The 19,249-nt window shown below is 46.6% G+C and overlaps 1 protein-coding gene and 1 long non-coding RNA gene across 4 annotated transcripts in view; one reads left to right on the top strand and one right to left on the bottom strand.

Moving 5' to 3' along the window:
* Positions 1 to 8,411: 8,411 nt before the first annotated feature.
* On the bottom strand, positions 8,412 to 13,709 carry LOC125167307 (uncharacterized). 2 transcript variants are annotated; one of them, XR_007152764.1, is made up of 3 exons: positions 13,574 to 13,709; positions 11,900 to 12,000; positions 8,412 to 11,572 (listed from the first exon to the last, which is right to left on the bottom strand). It is a non-coding gene; the product is annotated as an uncharacterized LOC125167307 (long non-coding RNA). The 2 variants fall into 2 exon arrangements; XR_007152757.1 differs by lacking the exon at positions 13,574 to 13,709 and adding an exon at positions 12,952 to 13,165.
* Positions 13,710 to 13,768: 59 nt separating this feature from the next.
* MTIF3 (mitochondrial translational initiation factor 3) overlaps positions 13,769 to 19,249 on the top strand; it is a 16,993-nt gene continuing 11,512 nt past the window's right edge. Inside the window, exon 1 of one of the 2 annotated variants that reach the window (XM_047859895.1) lies at positions 13,769 to 13,864. The gene's annotated coding sequence lies outside the window, so the exon portion shown is untranslated. Of the gene's footprint in view, positions 13,865 to 14,395; positions 14,688 to 19,249 lie in introns of those variants that run through there. The other variant, XM_047859902.1, reaches the window with a different exon arrangement.

Below are 19,249 nucleotides of genomic sequence, written 5' to 3'. Positions count from 1 at the left end.
TCAGGGACCACCACACGTGGCTGCGCCCCCCTCCCGGCCCCAGCCACTGCCACCTCGGCTGCCGTCCTGCTTCAGGCTCCCTTCTCGGGCGGACATCTAATACTTATGCAACGTTGCAGCTACGCGTTAAACTTCTTTATGTCCACCGGGCAGAGGAGCGAGCAGAGACAGACGAGTTCAACACGCTGGCCAACGTGACAGCTGACAGCTGGCCAGGCTTGAAGCCCAGGCTCTTTTCCGCTTTGGTGGGGACACACCGAGCCAGGAGAACTGCTCGGGGCTCCCCCTTCTAAGAAAGCGGGAATCGGAGCCTCTCATCTGAGCTTGTCCGTGTCCCGGGGTGGGCAGGCAGTAGCAAGCACTGCAAAGTAGGTGGGCCACTTCGGCTCAGGTCATGATCTCACAGTCCGTGGGTTCGAGCCCCACGTCGGGCTCTGTGCTGACAGCTCAGAGCCTGGAGCCTGCTTCGGATTCTGTGTCTCCCTCTCTCTCTGACCCTCCCCCGTTCATGCTCTGTCTCTCCCTGTCTCAAAAATAAATAAAACGTTAAAAAAAAAAGAAAAAAGAAAAATAATCTCTCTTTAAGGATGGTGATTGTGGCTTATCCTCCCAAGATGGCGACTGATCCTTTCTCGAGATATTCCCTACGTATTTGAATGAACAAATGAATGAATGAATGAGTGAAGGAAGGAAAAACTGTCCACATTGGTGCTTCTCAAACTTCCGCGCATGCCAAAATCACCCGGAGAACTTGTTTCGTCAAGTCAAGGCTGTTGGTCCCCAGGCCCACAGTTTCTGAATCCGTAGATTAAGAAGGGGCCCTGAAATCCCATTCCTAACATTCCAGAGGCTGCTGGTCCACAGGCCGTACTTTGAGTAGGACTGGTTTACACAGTGGCTCTCCTCTTGCTGTCACACCCAGAAGCGAGAAAAGACTCAGAGAGAAGCATTTCCAGGGAACAAACACCTGGATCAGGAGATTAATAATATCTCACCTTTGTGGATTGCTTTCTCGTTTCAAACATATCTTGGTAGGTCTTGTTGGATCCTTGCGAGTCTGTGACATCATGAGCCCATTTGACAGATGAAGAAGCAAGGGTCCAAAGGATCACAATCAACTGCTCCAGGAAGCACAGCAGATAAAATACGGAGTTAGGAAACACATCCAGGCCCCCTGACCCTCGCTGGAAGTCCTCCACACTGAACACGGGGAATTTTCAGCATCAAGTAAGTAGTGATATAAAGATCACCTCGTGCTGACTGCTTTGCGGTATGGCCTTCCCAGCAGTGTTTGTGAGAGGGGAAGGAAGTCCTGAGATTATAATTCACTTTAAGCAAAAGATTTAGTCGTAAAATCAGTTCAATACTAGTAATAAATTGCCATTAAAGCATTATTAATAAATAGCATCCCACAATTTGATTTTAGCTGCAGATGTGAGTACATATGTGTGCGTTTTGGTACATATTATGCCATTATTGCTGACACGTGACCTGAAGGCATTCAGCCCTCAGGCGGGGGCCAAGTGGGAGCTGTGGGGAGCCTTCATTCAAGCTAGGACTCCTGGGTGTTGAGGCTCAGTTTTCTGACCCAGAATTGTCCTTCTCAAAACCAAGGTAGAATCCCTCCGTCCGTAAGACCAGAGAGGAGTCATTCTTGAAAAGGATGATTAAGGGAGAATTTGCAAAGCATCTCTGACCCAGCCCTTGTCGTGGAGGCAGGTCAAGAGCCCAAGGGTCCCTGGGGAGAGCGCGGCTGGGACAGCCAGAGGAGCAGGACGGGAGACGACAGCCACTTCTTGCTGGCTGAGCACCTCACTGTCTCTCCCCACCCCCCACCCCCAGCCCCCTACCGTGATACCAGCCCTTGGCCGGTCAGCCAGGTTACTGACTGTTACAGCATCACTCCCAAGAAGGCACCGAGGCTGAAAATTAGGCAGCCCGAGAACTCCACACAGCGCCAGGCTGCCTCCGAGGGCGTGCCCCTGGTCTCAGCCGTCTGTACACCAGCTCCAGGTACCCGGCTCTGGGAAGCCACTTCCCGGGCTCGATTCCAACCTGTCCTGTCCTCACTTGGCCCCGGGACCTTTTTCTCACTGCTAGTGCTTGACTGGCAAATCCTTTCCGCCGCCTTCGGTGCCACAAACTCCGCACAGATTTCTGCTCTGCAGCTTTCCTAATGGTTGTGTGTGCTGCCCCCCTCAGGAAACCCAGGGGTCCCCTGTCACAGAATGAAGGACAGAATGCACCACCCCGTTGGGGTCCTTTCCGCAGGAGCCCGACTCCTGTTGGGTATCGTATCTTCAGGGCGTATAAAAATAATTCGATAGTAACACTATTTTGTGACTGAAACCCTTAAACCGGCAAGACAAGACTTTCCTTAAAGAGTTGAACGACAGAATTGAAATCCTGGACTCTAGAAGCCTATTCTCCACCTCCGGCTTCTACAGGACATCTCAGACACTCAAGCACTTTGGACATGAAGGGTCAGCTCTGACCCGGCCTCCTCTCGTGAGACTATTTCAGACCATTGGTAAAAATAAGAAACCTCTATTCTTATTAGAATAATGGAATAATAAGCTTTCCTGTTTGGAGTAATGGACCGGTAAGCTTTATACCGGTTATATATATACCGGTAAGTTCATACCGGTTAATTTGTAAAAGAAATTCCATTTACACACGGGCTGAAATTACAACATATCAGACACCGAAATCGATTCATAGACAGCCTAACGCGAAATTTAGCTGTGTTTCGGTCTGCATTTAATCTAAGAGTCTATCAGCCGTGGCCAAAACGATACTTTACCGTTATGATTGTATTTTTTTTTTTAATTACTAAGGCCAAGTAAAAATCTGAGCGCCCTCAATCCCACGAGATACTGACACACTGGGGAAAATACATCTCTACCTACCAACCTACACAGAAATTGGAACAAATATAAGCAGTGCTTCTGCACAAGAGTGATTTTAGAAAATAGAAACGCCGTTCATATTGAATTCCGCAGGAAGTATTTCACAGTTGATCGAGACAAAGTAAATGCCATACTGAGAATAGAGATTTGGTAAAATGACAATCTTATTACATAAGATTTTCCTAGAAGTCTTTGTGTTACTTTATTACTAAATCAGTATTTTCTTTTGTTTTTTTTTAAAAAATACCTTTATTGATATATAGTACTGATACATACCATAATACTTACATACCATCCAACTGACCTATTTTAAGTGTACAATTCAATGAGCTTTAGCAAATGTACAGAGTTAGGCAACCGGCACCACAATCTAAGTTTAGACCATTTCCATCACCCTAGAAAAAATCAAAACCGTTTTCTAGCGATAATGATTCCCTATCCTCACTCCCTGCCCTAGGCAACCATTACTCGACTTTTGGTCTCTGAATATTTGCTGTTTGGGGGCAATTCATATAAATAGGAAAATGGTAAGTGTTTTTCTTTGTCTGGCTTCTTTCACTGACCATAACGTGTCTGAGGTTCATCCATGTGGTAGCACAGGCCAGTCCTTTGTTCCTTTTAACGGCTCAATACTATTCCATTGTATGGATATGCCACATTCTGTTTAACCATTCTTTAGTTGATGGGTATTCGGGTTATTTCCACATTTGGACTATCGTGGATAATGCTGCTACGAACACTCACATACAAGTCTTTGTGCGGACGTGTGTTTTAATTTTTCCTGGTTAGACACCTAACCAATGGAATTTTTGGATCCTGTTGTAAGTCTATGTTTAACTTCTAAAGGAACTTTTAAACTGTTTTTCCAAAGTAGTCGCACCCTTTTGCATTCCCAGCGGCAACTTAGAAGGGTACCAGTCTCTCCATATCCTTGCCAACACTTGATATCGTTTTCTTTTTGATTCTAGCCATTCCAGGGGGTAAGAAAAGGGAGCTCATTGTGGTTTTGATTTGTATTTCTCCCTGAATTTTTGAATCCTTAAATTCATCCAAGGTCAACATTTAAGGCTTTATGAATGCTTTTTTTTCGGGGGGGGGGGGGAGTTGGGAATCACACTTCCATTTTGAAGTCATCAACTCTGTTTCCTTGAAATGGTATGAAATACAAAAGGTATACAAATCCATAGACTACTTGTAATCAAGGTTCACTCAATCAGAGAAAGCCTAAAAAAATTACACAATGCTACAGGTATTAAGAAGAATGGATTAAAATGAAGGAAAATAAGGAAGATTGCTTTTATCATCCAGTGTTATATCACATTCTGAGTAAAAAAATAAGAGAGTAAAAATTTTTTTTTTTCATTTTAAAAAACTAAAAAAATTAAAAGGTGATAGAAAAAGATTGGTTTGGGATCGGGGAAAATTCAGCCAACACAATCTCACCGACTGCTGTTCCTAAAAGGCTTGTCTGTGTCTTTTCTGCGAATAACACACTTTTCATAGGTATGTTTTCTGTGTATGACTTTACTAGCTAACATTTGCCAAGCACTCCTAAGTGCCAGGAACCGAGCGTGTTTGCACGCGTGTCGTGGGTATTTTTTGAACGTTAGCAAGCCCACATGGAAAATACTTTTGCTATCCCTATGTGGCCGACGACGAAACACAACTTTACAGGGTACATAACTTGAGCAAAGGCACATGGTGGCCAAACTAGCAGAACGTTAAGTCACTGGTCCGGGTTTGCACTTGTGCTGCTCAGCTTTTTTGGCAACCGATGGGTGGCCGTGTGACTCTTCACACGTCCTTCCACACGTCAGATTCTTCGTTGCCCTGTGTTTCTTTCTCTGGCTTTGTTGCATTAACAACATGAACGTGTTACTTAGCCCGTTAGAGCCGTTCCTTCTGGCCATCACTCTTGCCTGAGGCTCGTGTGTAAGCCTTCTGGCCACACTCGGGGTGTCCAGGAAGCAAGGAGGGCCTGGCCTCCCCAGATTGGGGCTATGATGCAGCTGCTGTCACACCACCTGTAACTCAGCAGCTCTCCCCCATTCAAGAAAGCAAGTGACGGGGTGCCTGGGTGGTTCAGTCGGCTGGGCATCCAACTTCGGCGCAGGTCATGATTTCCCAGTCTGTGAGTTTGAGCCCCGCGTTGGGCTCTGTGCTGATGGCTCAGGGCCTGGAGCCTGCTTCAGAGTCTGTGTCTCCCTCTCTCTGCCCCTCCCCCTGCTGATGCTCTGTCTCAAAACGTAATAAACATTAAAAAAAAATTGAAAAAACTAAAAAAGAAAGCAAGTGAGCTAGAAGCCAATTATAAGAAGAGTAACTTCGAATCCGTGTTAATTTGTAAAAAATATTAAATAAGTGAATTCAGTGCCAACTTCTACGACTTACGCTATTATTAATATAAACTGACATGCACCCAGCAGGACATGATGGTTGAGTGTGAAAGGGATACTATGAATGCCAGAGGCTATCAATTATAGTCACTAAGTGACATATCAGAAATGTGAGGCACACATACCTTTATCTCCATTATCCCACATTATTCTGTTGCATGCCTCATATTTATGATGCATCACTTCTAGACTATAATAAAGTTGCAGTTATAATTACACATGGGTCCATTTTATGATGTCAGGTTTGGTTTTTTTCACCGTGAGCGTTACTACCAAAACCTTTGACCAAGTCAGTCATAAAAGGCATCAATTACGTACAGAAAATTAAAGAAATCGTTAGACTGGGTTTTCTACTGTGCTGTGAACTTTCTGCCTTAGAGGTAGCAAGGGGAACCCAACGTTACACATGTGTGATCATTTAATAATCCTTTTGAAAGTAATGATGATGATTATATGGGGTGTAGGCTATAATGATAGAACCCCTAATGTAGTAATTAATACAAGGAAACTCAAAGCCCCAGTTGTTACTCCTCTTTAGGACAGTGGTTACTATCCTTTTATGATATTTTTCACAGATTGTTTAGACTTTCTATGCTTCTTTTTTTAAGCTTGTTTGTTTGCTTGTTTATTTATTTAGAAAGAGACGGAACACAAGTTGGGGAGGGCAGAGAGAAAGAGGGAGAGAGAGAGAATCCCAAGCAGGCTCTGCCGTGCCAGCGCAGAGCCCGACGCGGGGCCCGAACCCACAAACCATGAGATCATGACCTGAGCCGTAATCAAGAGTCAGGCGCTTAACCTACTAAGCCACCCAGGCGCCCCCAGCCTTTCTCCGCTTCTAATTCAGGAACGGTAAATCACTACAGTAGCAAGCACGGAAGTTTGTTTCAACAAAAGATGCCTCCTTCTTTTGTGCTTCCCATAGTGGTTTAGAAAGGCTCCTCCTACAACCATAATAAAATACCTAGCAGTCTCTTATTAAGTACTCTCACTCGGAGCCAGAGAAAAAGGGAAGGGAAGCCGCTACGAGACACGAAGTCCTGCACCAAAGCTCACACACCTTATCCAAGAGAGTCTGCTTTCTCTGATTCCAGAGACTGTTTGAAAAGGCTCCGTTGTGTATTTGACAGCCCGCAACTATTCAGCAAATATTTAATGCACACTAAAGGGATGCGGGCCTTAGGCTGGCGCTAGAACAACCTCGGCAAGGGTGTGTCCCTGCCTCTTAGGGGCTGACAAGGTCAAGGGCAGGAAATGCCAAGTATTCAAGCAACTGTATGCGGAGGCAGAGAAAAATGAATGCTACAGAATAAACATACGTAAGACGACAGGGGTCACCCAGTTGGGCTAAGGGAAGGCTTCATGGAAGAGGGAGCATTTGGGCTAGGGCTGGAAACGTGGCTCTGTACTCCAGGCAGAAAGTAGGGCACGAACAGGCACAGAGGCAGGACAGCACAAAATGCGGTTCGGGACCAGCAAGTCGGCGGTGGTGGTGGAGGAGGGAGGGTCAAGCTACAAACATGTCTGGTTGCACTGAACGGAATGTTATTGTAAGAAAATCCACCTAAGAGGTATCTGCAGATGGGAAATGCAGACCAGTGGACTCCACGGGGACTGGAATTGGGAAGTTAGAAATGAAGGCTCCTACCCCATTTTCCACGGAGCCCCACTCTCTCCTGCTTTTCTGCGTGGTTCTTCCTGCATGTCTGTTTCACCCTCCTGCCTCTCTCTGCAGACCAGCCCATCTGCGTGAAGAACGCCAGCATGCGCGTGGCATGAGCCTGACTTGTGAAACAAACAACTTTGTAAGACTTTTTGTCCCAGTCATGTGTTGTCAGGAGCAATATAAAACCTTGTGTCTCTCGCACGGTCAGTAAATCCAGAGGCACGGCGTGCTGGGGTGTCGGGGCCCAGGCTCGTCCTATCTCATTGCTCTGCCAGGCGTGGTTTCCATTGCAACGAGCCCCCCCCCCCCCCCCCGCTCCAGATGCCATCCAAGCTCCAGCCATCATGTCCACCTTTCAGCCGACAGAAAGGAAGAAGGGGAGGAGAGCACACTCTCCTTCTGAGGACACTTTCTGGAAATGGCACGTACCACAGCTGCTTATTTAGGATGACCATGGGATGTGCCAGGTCAGAGTGAAAGAGGTTTATGCTGGGATGGCAGGCATAAACTAGGACCCCCCCCCCCCCCCCCGCAGCTATGGGGAAGAAGTTACATATGAGCAGGTATACACAGATTCCACTGGCCAGACCTTGGTCACGTGGCCACAGCTGTCAGGGAGGCTGCACATACCCTCCTTACCCCGTGCAGCCATGTGCCCGCTGGAACCCGGGAAAAGGCAGGATGAATATCTAATTAGTATCTGTCTCTGCCAGAAGTACCCTTTGACACCCAGCAAATTTCCTGGTTGGAAGGTGTAAGTTGTCACAGTCTGTGGACTAGATTCTTGTAGGTCAGTCTTCTCCCCTAGTGCAACCAGGTGTGGGCAGGAAGAGGGAATGAGGGCAGGAATTTGGGTCTGGATGGCTCCCCTTTCAGGGGCGGAGGAAGGGGCCTGGGCAAAGCAGGCAAACTGACTGACCTGTCAACTCCAGTAGGTAACAGATATATCGAAGAGGGTGGTAAATGCTAGAGCAGACGCTCACAATCCAATTGAGCAGGTGGATGAGGGAACCCGCCAGAAGGAAATGGGGGGGGGGAGGGCGCTGAAGCTTTACTCAAACAAGGTTAGCCCGGCTGCAGTGTGAGGGCTGATTTGGAACAAGGACATTTGGAGAGCAGCAGTCTCCTTAAACAACCCCTGCATTAGGCCAGGTGAGACGGAACTTGACTTTGAGCGGAATGTGAGAAGGTAGGGAGAACTATAAAGCTAGGTAGCAGGGTACCAACAATAAGGGGACACTGACAGTGTTATGGCAAGAGAGGAGTGAGAAAACCTATGACAAGCAAAAGTTTCAAGTTCAAAACGACTGCAGTTTGGTACAGTGGCACTTGATATAGGCACGACTATATTATACAGCACCATATAACAATGGATGGTCATAATGATGCCCTTGTTCTTTAAGAAACTCATCATACCATGTTTCAGGATACAAAATGCTGTAATACATTATATAAGACGCTTTTATTCAAAGTGGTTAGAAGTTCTGTGTGTTTCTGGAAGGTACGCTTAGGTACCTGGAAGATTCTCTCATGCAAAACATCGTATTTCCCGAATAATAATTAAATGAGTCCTCACTGTACCTAAGGCAAACATGTTGTCAAATGCATATTACAGTACAGCACTTAGATTATTTGATTACACTTACCCTTCCGACCATCAGAGCAAAACCGTGGCTCTGGCAACCCAGGTTCAGTATTCTAAAACCTCAGCCCCGTGAATGTATAAAACTCACCAAAAAGAAGTCGAGCCTCTTATCGTAGAAATGCAGTTAAATAATACCTGAAGCCTTCACGTGTCACAAGACCCTCAACATCAGTTCTAGGTAAATCATACCTATTGAAAGGTGTGTGTTTCCAATTGAAAGGCTAGAGTTGACAGGACTCTCTTCCCAAAGGCCGATTTCCAGAAGATTTCAGTCCGTGGAGAGAAAATACAGAGTACTAGAATGAAAACGGCATGAAGGACATATGCAGAAAACTATGGCTACCTCCTTTGCTTGCACGGAGAAATAACACACAACTAGTGGTGCCCGGTGTTATGCTCGAAATGGAAAGAAACACACATGTGGAAACTTAAGAGGGGGCCTCTTTGGTAACTTTGAAAAAAACAACTGGGAAAACTAGGCTGGGGTGGTTGAAAGTAAACACACACAAAGAAGCTTCTAGAAACTTGAGCCCCTGCATCTGACTGCTGAAGCATTCCTCCATTTCTAATGGGGATTTTTTTTTTCAACATCCCTCACAGATTATTTTTGACTTAGCCAAGCAGGGAGCCTATTCTAAAGCCTCCCAATTTGAAAATCACGGAAGCTTTATAAAGTCCCCCACCTGCACCTCTCTTTAGGAACACAGTCCTTTCTTCTCTATAAAGGATGAAAACCTCCAGCATATAAAAACTTTGTTAGGCTGTCACTATCAATAGGGCAAAAAAAAAATAATAACCGTTGACAAAGAAGAGACAAATTGCATCTTCGAATAAGTTTTCTTGAAGCTCTTGTTAAAAGCTATAACCTCCGATGTTAACTAAATTTAACCCATCCTGACCCTCACGGTGGCCCTTAACCTCTTCTTTCTTCTGCTTCCTGTGGCTGCTGGAGACAACGGGCCCAGTCCTTGGAAAAGCGTTCTCTGTAGCACACAAAAGGCCCAGCCTTCCCGCTACCCCGCCAGGAGGCCCCGGATCAACCGAGGGGTCAGCACCTGTGCGGAGAAGCAGGTGACAGTGGACCGCCAGCGTCCGTCCCGAGCGCGCTGTAAGAGTGTCTACCCTTCAGCCACTACGCTGCAGTTTCAGGCATTCAAGCCACTGCGGTCCAGGTTTTCTTTGTGAACGCAGACTTTAAACAAATTAACCTATTGCTGTTCAACTGACTGTAAAATTAATAGATTTACTGTTGCAAAAAAGAAAGAAAGAGAGAAAGAAAGAAGAAATACTGAGAGCTTTCACTTCCACTTTGGTAAGGTCACGGATGCGTCCTAAGCTGCCAACAAAACAGCCCCGAAAATCTTTGCAGCAGAACCTAGCAACTTTAAGGGAGGGGGTGGGGGGGCAGGCAAACAATGAAACGTACAGTGGAAATCTGCCCGACCCGGTGAGCATGTTAAAACTTCACATCTGACGAGCTTCTCAAAGTGAGAGGACAAATCTCGTTACTAACATTGTAGTTGCCTTCCTTAAAGAGCCTAGCTAGAAAATCTCACGTGTCGGCAAACATTGGTGGGTGTTATTTAAAATGTAAAATGCTAAGAACTTGGTCCTGTTGTGCTTGGATTTACCCAGTATGCATTGTACCTTCTGCAAAGTTTCCCATGCCAGCTGTTGGCACTTTAGCATCACGTCCTATGACGGTAATGGGAATTACGTTCATGAAGGGTCTCGTTTTTCCAGTGGGGACTCTCGAGGCTATTTTCTGCTTTGTTCAGTGGCACAAGACTTTTCACAGAAGATAGATGGATCTTCCCGATAGACCTCTCTTTTATTCGGCAGACCTGAAAGCTTTCCAAAACTTTATTACAACAGGTCATTCATTGTAGATGAATTTATCTCCCTTGCTCGCGACCGCCATCATGTTTTGATAATTGGTGCCATCATTTTCTGACAAGAGGAATGACTGGTCTGGAGTCTAATGTTACGGGAAACTTTGCACGTGGTCAACGTATTCTGAATCTAGCAACAGTTGGGGAGGACGGAAAGGGTTTTCACACAGATGCGGTCACCAGATGGTCTCCGGCTCTTCTGGGGAATCGGCACACGCAGCCCCGTGATGGATTTAGGTTGAAGGAAGATATTCATTCCCTCGGTCTTTCAAAACAGTGAAATGAGCTCCTACGGAAGGCTGAATCTCCCTGCCTCGGAGTTTTCTAAGTGTGTGAACGTTTACACGCCTGGAATAGATGAATCACAGTTCCCCCTGGGGGTCACCAGTAGAGCTCCGGTGAGAAGGTTTCCAGCCTTCGTGTGTTGTGATAATGGGCACATGGTACTGGGCCGAGGGTATCTTCAAGGTGTCTTTGACGCGTTAGCTCACACTCAGCCACACCCCCTTGTGCACCTTGCCTTCCGTGCCCCTCTTGACAAGCTTGTAAACACAGATTAAGCAAAGCGTGGACCCTCTTAGCGGTTAAGAAGGCACCGTAATGAGAAAGTTGCCGCCAATTAAGACAACTGCCATCAGCCAGATTTAGTAGGGACTACGTAGGATCTCACACACGATGGACTTCAATTCCCCTATTTGCTGTCTGATGAGACAGTCTGATGACTGTCCTGATGAGAGCTTACAATGTAATGTTGGAGGGGATACACAAGCTAGCCGTGATCCGTTAACAACTAGGTGTCGAAGCATACGCTGAATGTGTGAAGCCGCGCAGGCTCTGAGTCACCTGTGTGACCTCAGAGAAAACACAGGATTTCATTAGTGGAAGATCAGCCTCTTAAAGTTATTGTCTGTAGTGACTGCGGCATCACGACAGAGTCGAGTGTTAATCACTTTTTGAAGAAATCGCCCGCAGAATAATTACTTTGTGGGGCGGGTACATTGCGCCCCAGTGACCTCAGGCCGAGACTGTCTCCAGGGGCTTCTCTGTTCCAAAGATTCCCACCATGCCTGTGGAGAGAGGGGATTTTCAAGGCGAGGGGCGGAATTTCCCTCTAATCCTTTCTCAGAGCAAAACACCAACGTGCACATGGTGTGAGAAACCGTGTCATTTGGGGACCAACCGTGGGAATTAACCGGGAAATTACTCTGTGGAGGAAAATGCAAACGTTTTAGAGTCCCCTGGATTTGAGTTTTAGTACTTCTGTTTGGGTTTTTGGTTTTTGTTTTTGTTTTTGTAAATTATGGGTAGAAACAATAGCAACTGAGAATGTGTGTAAGTTCCTGAGAGCCCTAGAGGCCATAAATACAGGAAGGGGACCCACGCGAGCCAGTTACCTGCTTTACTATCTTTATTCCAGGGTCTCCAAAATCTGCCACCATGGAGCTGAATCCAAGACTCCCAATGACTTTTTAAAAGCTGCCGCATCTCATTTCACCTGGAGGTCAAGGCCCAGTTCAAGAGAAGAGATTTAGAACAAAACAAACAAAAAAGCTTCTCTCTGAGGGCATGTCTGCAATGTGTGTATTTTCCGGCTCATCTGCTTCCAGGAACACTAAAGCGCCTCCTCCTTGAGATATCTGATGACGACAGTCTAGGAAACTTCTCGAATCGTCTACACCGGACACACAGCCTTCAAAGAGGGGATACCAATGGGGTCCTGGCAGGTAGCTCCAGTTACCTAACGATTACTTCGTGTGAATTCATTCAAATTGCAACCTTACCAAATTTCAAGTCCTTAATTTGGGCACTAAAGCCCTTTAATCTTACGTATTTCACAAATACCTTCACAGACTTGTAACCCCCCTGCTTCCTTAGTTGAGTCTAGCAGTGGAAGGAATATTTAGTATTAAGACTACCAACTCTGGCTTCAGGCTGCCTGCATTCCTTTATTTAATTATTTATTTATTTTTAGTTTATTTACTTTGAGAGGGAGATAGAGCCCATGAGCAGGGGAGAGGCAGAGAAAGTGGGAGAGAATTTCAAGCAGATTCTGTGCGGCTGTGGGGCTCAGACTCACCAACCGTGAGATCATGACCTGAGCCAAGGTCAAGAGCCAGACGTTTGACTCTGCTACTGGTACATGACCTTGGCTGAACCTCTTTATGCTTCAGTTCGCTCATCCCTGGAACAGGGTGAGATGCTTGTATTGAGGATTAAGTGATTTGAGAGAAGTAAAATGCCTAGAACGGTGCCTGGCAGGTAAATTCTATAAATGGGCATATGCATAATTGTTGAGCACCTACCCACGGTATCCCATAGTCACTCTATCCCCGTATCTACACTAAACAAATTCATATCTTGGTATTATGGAATAATTTTGGTAGAGTAACATGAATCTCTAACTCTTCTGGTGTAACTTGGAAATGGCCAACATGCAAATCCTAACCGTGGACTTCGGGCCACCTACACGCTGTTTCTGGGTTTCCCACTTCACTATTTCAACAAAATAGCACGTAAGATGCCAGACACTGGGACAGAAACTTGGGCCTCTGCTCTCAAGGAGCTACTTAAAGCTGAACTCGTGTTTTGATCTGCAATAAAGCAGGTAAAATCGGATTCAAGAAGTCATTTAACGAGAATAGAGCAATGTGTTGGCGGGGCTATAACATCCTCTAAACGTGGTTTGCTTGCAATACGGTAAATTCCCTAATGATGGAGCTTCACTAAGTCACGACGGCAGATTTCCACTGGGCGCTGAGGAATTTCCGATCGAAGACGAGGTGAGAGGGCAGGAAATTGACACCCACAGAGCAGCCTCGCGGACAAGCAGGTGACACCCGGGAGCACCCGACTGCACCCGAGTTTTGGGACCACCCCACGAACTCCGGACAACCCACTTCACCACCACCGGCCCGTTTTCGCCTTCGTAAAACCGACGGCCTGCCGGAAGCTCTCCCAGTTACATCCATTGAATCTCACACGCCCGGCCCCATCTCCGGATCTGTCTCCTGGGACCCAGCGCTCGGGAACCTAAGACGGTCTTTTATTTCCCGGATCTGTTTGCTCACCTGCAAACCGGGGGCAGTGCTCCTTAAATCACGGTAACTACAAGAACACTGACGAAATATTTTAGTCAACGTTAAATTAAAAGAGAGGAGGCGCAGGAACCGCCCCTCGCCCTCCGCACTTTCTGTCGGAGGACCTCTGCCCGCCGGCTGGAAGGCGCTCCTCCCTACGTCACCTTTCCTTTAAAAGACGCGGGCCGAAGCCCCGCCCACTACGGAGGGCGAAGAGGGCCTCGCCGCGAGGGCCGTTCCCAGGCTTCTTCGCCAGACCTACCAATCGTCGGCCCGGCACAGGTACAGCTAAAGGCCAGGGGCGCCGAGGGGGTGAGGGGGCCTGTGGCAGGAGGGCTTGGGCTTAGGCACAGACCTGCGGAGGGAGCGGCCTCGCGCTCGGCCGTGTCCCTGGAAGGTCAGTGCCGCCCTAGCCGCCGAGCGGAGCGCGGAGGGGCGCCGCAGGCCCTGCCGCGGGGCTGGGGATCCGGCCGGCCTCTAGGGCCGTTTTTGGGACCGGGACGCCGCGGAACCGAGTCTGGACGCCGGCCTCCTCCCGCTCCCCTGGGCGGCCCGCCCCGCCATCGGGGCGCACGTACGGGCACGCACGCACGCCCCACGTCCCCACGCCCCTTCTCTGGCAGAGGCGCGCCGAGAGACCCCCATCCCCCGCCCCCCCCCCGCTTCCCGGCGTGGGCGTGGCCGCAGCCGAAACACTTGACCGCGGTCCGTTCTGCGGAGGCGCTCCGCGTCCTGTACTGTAGTCCCTGGCTTCGGCCACGTGCCTTTTCTAGAACCCGTAGCCTCCGGAGGAGGCCGTGGCGGGGAGGGTTACTGAGCGATTGCGGGATCTCGGTTTTTCCGATTTACTGTTTAATAGGCTCCATGGCTTAAGACTCTTGAAAGAAGTAAATAGCTTTCCGACTTGAAAAGCCTCAGTTCCACTTTCGTGGAAGGCCTCCGTCTAAGTACAGAGAGTGGAGGGGAGTCTGTAAAGTCAACGACTGTTTCTTGTGCCGCGGAAGATACCGTAAAAGAGAACTGAGATTCGTTCCCAGCCTCTGAGAACTTGCCGTCTAGTAAAGGAGAGAAACAGCAGTAAGAAAATCACAAAATTGTAATTGCGGTAAGGGTCATAAAGGACAGATAAACTATACTGTACAAGCACTTGATGTTGAGCTCCACAAACAGATGAGGGAGCAGGGAGAGTAGTGGCTGATGGGAGTAGTTTGGAAGGTAATCCGAAGAATGCCCAGAGAAAGGGAGCACTGAACAATGATCTGGCTTATCCTAAGCTTAAGGGAAGAGCATTTCAACCCTGCACCGCCAGTGTTGTTTAGACGAGGAAGAAGTTTGGTATAGAACGATGCTAGAGACGTGGCAAGAGCCTTTGGCCTCATGAACGATGTTGGCCTGTAATTTGGGGCGGTTTTGAGGTGAGGAGGGCATGGGGTGTGGTGAGAGCAACGCAGAGACGGGAAGGGATTGCAGGGTTCAAGTGTGTAGTTAGGAGACCTGTGGGAATCCAGACAAGAGAGGTCCAAGTTCAAGATGATTTGAACTAGATTGGTGGCAGTGGCTATGGAGAGAAGTGGATGGATTTTGAGTGGTGTTAGGAAGTAAAATTTGTGAGACTTGGTGTTGGGTTAGCTAGGAGAGTGAGGGAGAGCAAAAACGGAAGCGATGTGGCTCTGGGTGGACTGTGATGCTGGTCCCTGAGATGACGGTTGTGGAAGAGGAAATGACCGTGTAGAAGATTCATGTACAGGAATAAGTCCGACGTTAATGTTGAGTCTGTAGCTCTGGATTTAAAGCTTAAAAAAAAAAAAAAGTTTCCTGGATGGTTGGTTATTAAGCTATTTCAGTAAAATAACTAAAATAGAAAATAAATGAAAAATGTCGTAGCTAAAGAAATGTGGTTAAGAAATTGGCCAGAGACATGTGTTGGCTTCTTCCAGTGTTGCAAATCAACGTTCTAGCTCTTACAAAGCCAACCCGAGTATGGAGAGTACTTTGTTCTCCTTACGGAAGAGCAAAACCAGGGCCAAGGGACAGCAGCGGGCAAGGTCAGTGACCATGCTTCAGTCCTCTGGGATTAAAGCTGTACAGCTCAAACCCGTTGGAATGGGGCAGATGGCTAGTTGGCAGGTCGACAGGCAGAAGCAAGGACTTTGTGAAACTCCTGTGAGAGGTGTGAGAGGCTTCTTAAAGCCCTAGGGATTGGCGAAGTTAATTTCACAAATACTTAGTTCACTAGACTCTATGTAACTTTGATCCAACCTCTCTGGAAATAACATCAGTAAATACGAGCTTGTGAATATCAGCAAAATATCAGTGAGGGTGCAAGCAATTTAATCTCTTACAGGACAGGATCATAACCTGTATCGTATCCACATATCATAACCACATATGTAAATCATTTTCCGAGAAGGTTCGTGACAGTTCCTCCTGAAGAGATACCACCAAAAGTAATGCAAAATAATCTATCAAGGGGAATGCAGCTGTCCTTTGTAGCAGTAATGACTTGGCCACTTTTTTTTTTTCTTGTATATGACTAGCAACCTTCCTCATGATAGCCCCAAACCAGGAACGGTCTAAATGTTCCTCAACAGAAAACTGGGTTTAAAATCCGAAGTATGTTCATACACTGGGACAATCCTCTGAAATAAAAAGGAACAAACTGATGATACTTGCAACAACACAGCTGAGTCCCCAAAACATGCTGAGATGCCTTTCAACAAAGAGTACATACTGCGTGGTTCCATTTATATGAAATCTTAGGGCAGACTGGTGGAAAAATATGAGGATAGTCTTTGCCCCTGGCTGGGGACGGGGACTGACTTGGAAGAAGCATGAGAGAACTTTCTGGGGTGATGGTAATATTCTACACGTTGGCAGGAGTTTTGGTTCCAGAGATGTTGGTACTTGTCAAAACCGATTAAAAGATACAGTTAAGGTTTGTACATGTCATTGTATGTACATTTTGCCCCAAAGTGAAAGGAATCGTAAACAAATAGTGAACCCTAGTTCATGGTGTGCATGCAGAAGTATTTGAGGATGACGTGTACCAATGTCTGCAATCTACTTTGAAATGTATCCGAACACAAAGGGATGGAAGAAGGAATAGATAAATAAAACAAGGATAGCAACATGTAGCATCTAGATGAATGGGTATTGGGTGTTCACTGTATAGTCTTTCAACTTTTCTGTATGTTTAAACATTTTCATAATAAAAATGGGAAGAAACTAGTCCTCAAAGAATATTGTTCATTTTAAACAACTGCAGACCAATGTGAAAAGATAACGCAGCCCTAAGCTCACCAGAAATACACAGCGTATGGAAGTAGCCACATGTTTATTTCATGGTAGCCACATGTTTATTTCATAATGTCCCGCTTTATGGCTTAATATTTAGAATCGTTTCAATTTCTTATGGAATATGTGGGTCAAACACTAAAGCTATTCCGCGTTGTGTGCACTTGGAATAATGCAGCTGTCATTTTTCTCCCATGGTCCCAGGCAGGTTAGTGATGGTGTTGAAGAGATCCAAGCAGTGGAGAGAGGACCGAAATTAGTAGGGGTGAAGGGGTTTGAGGGCACTTGTCAGTTTATCCTCCAGGGCTTGCGGGATACATTTGGGGCCATCCAGTCTCAAGTAAATAAGGAATAAAAAAAAAAAAAAAAGAAATTATATGGTTGTTTTTTCCCCCCCTAGAGGTAGAGTTAGCTACCGAATTAAAAACTACAACTAGATGCAGATCCCCCCAGTTTAGGATGATCTTAGTAAGGTCTGAGTTACCATGAGACCAGAAATGGATACCCATACTATAAAATTGTGTGATGTAAGTAAACGACTTTAAGATAATTGGCTTTTAAAATAGTTTTGGATGTCTCAGAAGGGATAGCTGTGGCAGAAAGTAACCAAGTGCACCGATATTGTCATGAGAATGTAAGCATTTCTATTTCGATTCAGACCACTGGCTCATTCAGCCTACTGTTTGTTTGACAGAGTATCGGAGACATTTAATCAGAGAAATCTTATGAGAGAGCAAGGCTTCCTATTTTACGTCCACCTTGAAAGGGTTCTTAACCTTTGTTCTCATAACCCCAGACATCCTATAGCTTAAACTATTTGAACCCACTTAACATTATCGTGTTTTATTCTTGGGGCGCCTGGATGGCTCAGTGTGTTCACTGTCCAACTCCTGAATTCAGCTCGGGTTGTGATCTCAAGGTTCATGAGTTGGAGCCCCCGCATGGGGCTCTGTGCTAACCGTACGGAGCCTGGTTTCGGATTCTCTGGCTCTCCCCCTCTCTCTGCCCCTCCCCTGCTTACACTCTCTGTCTCTCTCAAAATAAATAAATAAACTTCAAAAAATAATAATAATAATGTTTTATTATTTCCTTATGTCTTCTTGTTTTGAGGGGGTCCTGACCCAGCGGGTGTTTGTTTGTTTTTTTGCGGAGGAAGGGCAGAGAAAGGGAGACAGAATCTGAAGCAGGCTCCAGGCTCCGAGCTGTCAGCACAGAGCCCGACGTGGGGCTCGAACTCACGAGCCGTGAGATCACGACCTGAGCTGAAGTTGGCTGCTTAACTGACTGAGCCACCCAGGCGCCCCTGACCCAGGGGTTCTTAACAAGAGAGGAAAAAGGAAACACCTCGTGTGTTGAAAAAGCATCCCCAGATGATGCTGGTAGGCCTCTGGCTTCTGAGAAACACTGCTCCAAAACATGTTAACTTTTAATCAGCATCGTACAAGTTCTACCTCAGGCTGAAACCATCTCCATTTACGACGGTGGGACACTTTCAGGCTGCTTTGATGAAAACTAGATGGGGAAATAAAGGCGATCTGCATTATTAAAAACTTCAGACTTTTAAATCTGTTAAGTCCCCAGACATAGGCTTCATTTAGATACAGCACTGAAACTAATGAAGAGAACATTTTTTAAAGGTGCGTAAAGCCAGAGTGCCAGCTTATTAAATTATAGTGAAATCTGTAGCCTGTTTAGACTGGAACAATCATAATTGCATGACTGGTGGACTTTTTCCTTCCCGTGGACAGTTGCTTCTCTTCTAAAAACTTTCTTCAAAATTTTTTAATGTTTATTTATTTGAGAGAGAAAGAGAGAATTAGCAGGGGAGGGGCAGAGAGAGAGAGGGAGACACAGAATCCGAAGCAGGCTCCGGGCTCCGAGCTGTCAGCACAGAGCCCGACGCGGGGCTCGAACTCACAAGCTGTGAGATCATGACCTGAGCTGAAGTCGGACACTTAACCGACTGAGCCACCCAGGTGCCCCTAAAAACTTTTTAATTATGAACAAAATTATACAGAGAGGTTGCAAGACTGGTAACAGAACACCCGTGTAACCATAACGTCGATTCAGCAAGTGTTGCCATACTGCACGTATATTTTCCGCCGCATCCTGTCAGAGTAAGTGGCAGATGTCACAGTCCTCTACCCCACAAACAACCAAGTCCCCTCCCAAGAAGGGCATTGTCCCTGAGACCATGCACAGGACTTCTCTGGTAGCATCTGGTCCATCAGGAATCTCGTCCATATCCAGCTTGTCCCCTGTATCTCTCTTTTTTTCTTTTACAATTTATTGTCAGACTGGTTTCCATACAACACCCAGGGCTCATCCCAACAGGTGCCCTCCTCCATGCCCATCACCCACTTTCCCCTCTCC

The sequence above is a fragment of the Prionailurus viverrinus genome, chromosome A1 (genome assembly GCF_022837055.1).
Source record: "Prionailurus viverrinus isolate Anna chromosome A1, UM_Priviv_1.0, whole genome shotgun sequence".
NCBI lineage: Eukaryota > Metazoa > Chordata > Mammalia > Carnivora > Felidae > Prionailurus > Prionailurus viverrinus.
This window is presented reverse-complemented; position numbering and strand designations above follow the sequence as displayed.